The sequence below is a fragment of the Leptonychotes weddellii genome, chromosome 5 (genome assembly GCF_054177405.1).
Source record: "Leptonychotes weddellii isolate Sample4059 chromosome 5, ASM5417740v2, whole genome shotgun sequence".
NCBI classification, from domain to species: Eukaryota; Metazoa; Chordata; class Mammalia; order Carnivora; family Phocidae; genus Leptonychotes; species Leptonychotes weddellii.
In genome coordinates this window covers 159,143,506-159,149,916 of record NC_138373.1, presented here as the reverse complement: position 1 = coordinate 159,149,916, position 6,411 = coordinate 159,143,506, and the positions used below count along the sequence as shown (strand labels likewise).

General features: G+C 55.5%; 1 long non-coding RNA gene across 1 annotated transcript in view; it reads left to right on the top strand.

Annotated features, from left to right (window-relative positions):
- Positions 1-743: 743 nt before the first annotated feature.
- The window catches only part of LOC145721458 (uncharacterized), a 21,833-nt gene continuing 16,165 nt past the window's right edge, over positions 744-6,411 (top strand). The window contains exon 1 of the long non-coding RNA XR_014145134.1: positions 744-946. This is a non-coding gene — a long non-coding RNA (uncharacterized LOC145721458). The remainder of the gene's footprint in view (positions 947-6,411) is intronic.

Here is a 6,411-nt window from a genome sequence, read left to right as displayed (position 1 = left end):
GGGCCTTGTCGTTCAGCACACCCAGGTTCGCGGTGGCCGCCCGCCCCCCAGCTGCTGACGTGTCCCTGGGCCGCCGGCTGCCCCCTTCTGTTTGTGTCCTGGCCTCCTTCCTCTGCTGCCCTCCTCCCCAGACGTTTCATTATCCTGCTGTCTTGGTCGGCACATGGATGCGGATTTTGTTCTGTGACCCGACTGGGGTCTTTGTTCTCTCCGAGGTCATTCGATGGCATGAGGGCCCTCAGAACGAACAACTCGGGGCTTCCCGCCCATGAGCAAGCGTCGGGATAACGGTCTGGTCCACTGTCGTTGCTGTTGCTTTAGGAACATGGTTTGTTTCCCCGGAACCTCGTGTGTGAGGACGACTTTGCTGCAGGGCCGAGCTCGAGGCCATGCGGGGTGCGGGGTTTGGGGCATGGGGCACGGGGTGCGGGGCACAGGGCATGGAGCGCAGCCCTCAGCGGCTCCCAGCGGGTCAGGGGAAGGACCCACCACCCCCCGGGAGAACGCTGACCAGGGCCAGCTGAGCCTGAATACCGCACGGAGCTCACGGACACGGGGTCCCCGGGGTCGGGTCCACAGCTGAAGCAGGCAGCTGGCGGGCGGCGGGAGCCCGTTGTCCCCGTGGGGCCTCTGCTGGAGTCCTGGCACCACCAGCCACTTTCTCTGGGGACACTTGTCCTGTCATTGTTCCGTTGGCTCCTCACAGAGCCTGCGCGTCCTCTGTGTCCAGCCACCGACACCGTTATCTGGGGAGGAAGGAAACGTGGCTCAGCTTCCCCGAGAGGACCGGCCGGGATGGGAGCTGGGGGCCCCCTCCTGCTCCCCCGACTCGGCGAACAGGCTCCTGGAGAGCAGCACGCTTTGTTCCGGATTCTTTTCACTTTGAGGAGTAGGACCCTCAGTCTGCACAGGAAGGAACGGAGTGCGATCCTGAGGAGCATGACGGGTACGCAGCTGTGTGTGTCTGCACACCTGTCTCAGCTCTGGGTGGTTATGAGGAAATGTGTTCTCCTAAATCGCTTAAGAATAATGGCTTTGAAATGAAAATCTACAGGAAGTAGATCTTTCGGGCAGTCCCCCGCCTTCTGGGCGTTTAGAAGCTGCTGGATGGTGTGTAAACACGTGGACCAGTCAGCGTGGCCGCAGCACTCGTCCGAGCGTCTGGGAGGGCGCTGGCCCCAGGCTGCGGACCTCTCCCCGTGGACAAGCCGGGTAGGCGGCGGTTGCCCAGGATGGAGGCCTGCTGAGCTGCCCCAAGGGGTGGGGGTAAGGGGGCAGGTCCTGGGTCTCACGTGGCTTCTGGTCTCTCCGTGGACCCTCCTCTCAAGATCCTTAACTGACTACATCTGCAAAGACCCTCTTTCCAAATTAGGCCAGATTCTGAGGTTCAGGTGGACAGGAACTTTGGGGGGAACCTACTCAACCCCCACATTCACCAACCGGCAGGCTCAGTCTCTGTGTTTCTGTGGCCAGTGCCAAACCTTCCGGAGGGCAGAGGACCTGCGTCCCCTCGGCTTCCCTGGAGGGGCTCTGGTGTCCGCCCCCTTGGTCAGGCAGACCTGCTCTCCCGGGAATGCCTGAGGGGGTGGACATGGCCTGGGGGGGGCGGACACAGCCCTGTTTTTGCACCTCAGGGCTTCCTCAGTCTCAGGGTCCATGCAGCTGGGCCCCTGGGCGCTTGCTGGAGGGGGTTCCTCGCCTTTGTGTTCATTAAAAATAGAAGGCAAAGCGGACACCCTGCGAGCCCTGCGGTGCTGGCTCAGCAGGGTGTGGTGGCTGCTCATGGGTCCCTCCGCCATCTCACACTTAATCTACCCTGGAGCCTCTGAAGGACGCACGTCCTCCTGGGGACCCTGGCCACTGGGGAGGAAACTCGGCCACAGGGGTTTCCACGGCAGCTGTCTCGAGAGCCTGCCAGAAATCGCTGCATCCGCCGGGGTGGCCCCAGGGCTGTGGGGTTCACACCGGGAGTCCACTGCTGCTTTTCCGAGGTGTCCCCAGGCCTGGTGGCACCGCGGGGTCGCACTTCCTGGGGTCTCTGAAGTGCCTTCCCCTGTGTGCCCTCGCCAGGAAGGCGGCCGGGGCTGCGGAGGGAGGTCCCCTGTGCCGGCCGCAGTGCGGGACCCTCCCAGGACTTTCTGTCCCCGCATTCACCATGGAGGAGCCTCACCCAGCCCGGGTGTGGCACTCGGGGCCCCACTGCGGCTTGACTTAGTTACAGCGGGGACGAGCATCCCAGGCAGGGCTGCTGGGTCGGTGGCGGAAGCCCTTCCTCCCAGGAGGACCTGGGATGCTGCTCCTGTCCGCTCCCTGTTTGGACGCATCAGAGGCGCCCCGAATGGGAGGCCCGACTGGCGCCTAGCTCTTTCTGCGACTCTGGGAGCACTGTCCCCTCTGGCCCCCCTGCGTCTCTCCCAGTGACACAAACCAGCCGGGCATCGCACACGGCTGTGGGACCCCAGTCTTCACCCCGTCCCTTGGGCGTCCGGTGGCGCCTCAGCGTGGATGCAGAGGGGATGCCGGGCTCCCTTCAATACTGACGAGGCCCCTCCCTAAGCTGGTTCTCGGCCAGCCAGCCGTCCCTTGGTGGGACAGGTCAGCAGCGCTTTCGCCCACACATGTGGGCTGTGGACCCCCTCCTTCCACCCAGTGCTCGTGGGCTCATCTCCAGGGGATCCCCCCCACCTCCTTGAAGATTCCAGCAAACCCGAACGCACCAGACACCACGTCAGGCCCTCGGGATGTATCAGCGAAACAAGACTTTCAAGAGCATGTGTTCATTTCTCGGAGTCGCCGTGGTGGGGTGTCCACGTGTGGGCGCCAGGCTGTGTCCACCCCTCGTCCCCGATGAAGCCCGAGACCTGCCTCCACTGGACAAGCATTCATTGTGACTATCGGCGCCCAGGTGCTCTTTTAGGTTTGAAAGAGCAAATCCTTTCTATCAAATTCTGTTTTCTATAAAGCACTTGTGTCAGAATTCATGAGGCATCCTTCCTCCTCCTCTTCTGTTTGTCTGGGAACCACCTGGGCTGATAGTGACCCCGAGAATCACGTGGGCCATCCGTGGCAGGAGGTTTCCAGTGCCCCTTCCTCAGAGGCCGCGCGTCAGCCTAAGGATCACACGTGTGGTTGGATGCTTGGGGGTGGGGTGCTCATTTTCAAGGAAAGTTGCAGCCGACCCCACGAAAGGTGAATGGTTCGTACCTTCACAAACTGGTCTCCTCAATCTTTTTTTTTTTTTTTTAAAGATTTTATTTATTTACTTGAGAGAGAGAATGATAGAGAGAGAGCATGAGAGGGGGGAGGGTCAGAGGGAGAAGCAGACTCCCCGCCGAGCAGGGAGCCCGATGCGGGACTCGATCCCGGGACTCCAGGATCATGACCTGAGCCGAAGGCAGTCGCTTAACCGACTGAGCCACCCAGGTGCTGCATGGTCTCCTCAATCTTTGAAGCTTCCAATTTCTCGAACTGAGAGCCCTCTCTCTCCACACACGGGCAATACCCCGCTTAGAGACTGTGAACGCGGAGATCCCATGATAAATTAGCAAAATGTATTAACCAGAAGAGCAGCTAAAAGCTCTCTTGGCCACCCCGGATGCACGTGTGTATTGCAGAATGAGCCTATTTCCCACCGAGATTCTCTGCACAAACACCTGGTTTCTGTCCAGGTAGTGACGAGGAACTGACAGGTCGCCCCTGTCCTCCCGCTGGCTTCTGCCGAGAGCACTTAATGAGGCTCATCCCCAACACCTGCGATCCCATCATTATCTCCCAAACAGAACATTTCTGAGCGATAATGTGCTTCTGGAGGTTTTGGGGAGTACGTTGGAAGCACTCTTCCCAAGCCAAGATGGAGCTCTAAATTCTGACATCTGAATAGTTTTTGAATTACCTGTAATGACTCACCGAGAACAGAGCCCTTTGAAACAGAGGCTCTGAAAAGCTGCTAGGATCACGGAGTGGCATGCACGGTTTTGGAAGGGATTTCAGGGTGCCCTAATCCAGCTTTCCTTCTTCAAACACTTACGGGCCATGGGCTTGAAGATAAATAGGATGGATCTTCCAGCTCCTCAGCAGCGGAGGCACATCCGTCCAGAGGTACACGCCACACGATGTGTGCGCGTCACTGTCGTGGGCGGAGGGTGCGTGCCAACGCCTGCAGCCCCTTCCCCTCACCTCCAGCCTGGGGTGTCCTCGTTCCCTCCCGCTCTCCAGGCTCTCCCTGGACCCTGGTCCTGGATGCCCTGGCTGGAGGGCCCTCAGTGCTCTGCTGACCGGGCGTTTGAGAACCACACTCAGACCCACGTTGACCTTCGCGGATTTATTCTATACTTGACTTATTTTCCTCCTGGTGGTCCAGGCCAGAGCATCCCCACTGTCTCCTGAATCCCGTGTGGCTGTCTTGTTTCCTTTTCCAACTAACCTTCTATTCCCACCTGTGTGACTGGGAGGGCGGGGAGGGCGGGAGGGCAGGAGGGGTGGGGGCCGGGCCGAGTGGGGTGTGTGTGTGCATGTGACCTGGGGCCTGGGCCGCCAGGGCTCTGCAGGATCAGGGGTCGTGGAGCCCTGCTCGTGCAGATGGCCAGCCCCAGGCTCCGTCCCTGCCATCCCCAGTGGGGGTCCCGCCCTTCAAGCGCCAGTCCCCCCAGAAGCTGGGCCAGAATGAGTGGGGCTGAGGCTGCATACAAGGTGAGACCTGGGTCACCTTTGGGGCTGGCCACGGAGGACTGAGCAGTGGCTCAGAAAGGTCTTCAGGGCTGGGCTTCCCCAAGCCCCAGAGAAGCCTCCTGCCTCTGAAGACCCATGTGAACCCTGGCAGCTCATTGCAAACGCGGCTCTGAACCAGGGAGCATCTTGGACATCGTGGTTGGGGAGGGGGCTGTTTAAAATGTGGTGGATCCTCTCATGGCTTTTTATTTTTATTTATTTATTCTTTTAAAAAGATTTTATTTATTTATTTGAGAGAGAGAATGAGAGAGAGCACATGAGAGGGGGGAGGGTCAGAGGGAGAAGCAGACTCCCTGCCGAGCAGGGAGCCTGATGTGGGACTCGATCCAGGGACTCCAGGATCATGACCTGAGCCGAAGACAGTCGCCCAACCACCTGAGCCACCCAGGTGCCCCCCCTCATGGCTTTTTAAAAAGTAGATTCCATGCCCAACGTGGGGCTTGAACTCATGACCTTGAGATCAAGAGTCACACGCTCTACTGACTGAGCCAGCCAGATGCTCCTCTTGTGACTTTTTGAAACATTTACTTTAAATTATAAAATGTAGGAGCATCTGGGTGGCTTAAGGGGGGAGTCTGCTTGAGATTCTCTCCCTCTCCCTCTGCCCCACTGCGCCCCCCTGCTCTCTCTCTCTCAAATATATCAGTAAATCTTTTTTAAAAAAGTAAATTGTAAAATGTAACATAGCTATAAAAAAGTGCACACATTTTAAAATTTTCTATTATTTTAGTGTCAGCTTGTTTTATTTTTAATTTTTTTCTGCTTTATTGACTTATAATTGACAAAATTATAAGATATTTAAACTATATCATGGTGATTTATTTGATATATGTGTACATTATTAAAGAATTCTCCCCAACTAGTTAATTAGCACATCCATCACTATATCCATTCATCCATCCATCCTTCCATCCATCCATCCATCCATCCATCCTTCTTTCCTTCCATCCATCCATCCACCTACCTATCCTTCCTTCTTTCCTTCCTTCTTTCCTTCCTTCCTTCCTTCCTTCCTTCCTTCCTTCCTTCCTTCCTTCCTTCCTTCTTTCCTTCCTTCCTTCCTTCCTTCCTTCCTTCCTTCCTTCCTTCCTTCCTTCCTTCCTTCCATCCTTCCACCTATCCATCCATCCATCCTTCCTTCCATCCATCCATCCATCCACCTATCTATCTTTTCTTTTAGTTTTTTTGGTGAGAACAGTTAGGTTCTACTCTAGAAAATTTCAGTGGTATAATACAGTGTAATCATCTATAGTTCTCACTTTTAAGCTACTTTACTTATCCATGTTTTCCTTTTTTAAAAAATTTTATTTTATTATGTTAATCACCATACATTACATCATTAGTTTTTGATGTAGTGTTCCATGATTCATTGTTTGCATATAACACCCAGTGTTCCATTCAATACATGCCCTCCTTGATACCCATCACTGGGCTAACCCATCCCCCCACCTCCCTCCCCTCTAAAACCCTCCGTTTGTTTCTCAGAGTCCATGGTCTCTCATGCTTCATCTCCCTCTCTGATTCCCCCCCCTTCATTTTTCCCTTCCTACTATCTTCTTCTTCTTTTTTTTTTTTTTAACATATAATGTATTATTTGTTTCTGTGGTACAGGTCTATGATTCATCAGTCTTACACAATTCACAGTGCTCACTATAGCACATACCCTCCCCAATGTCCATCACC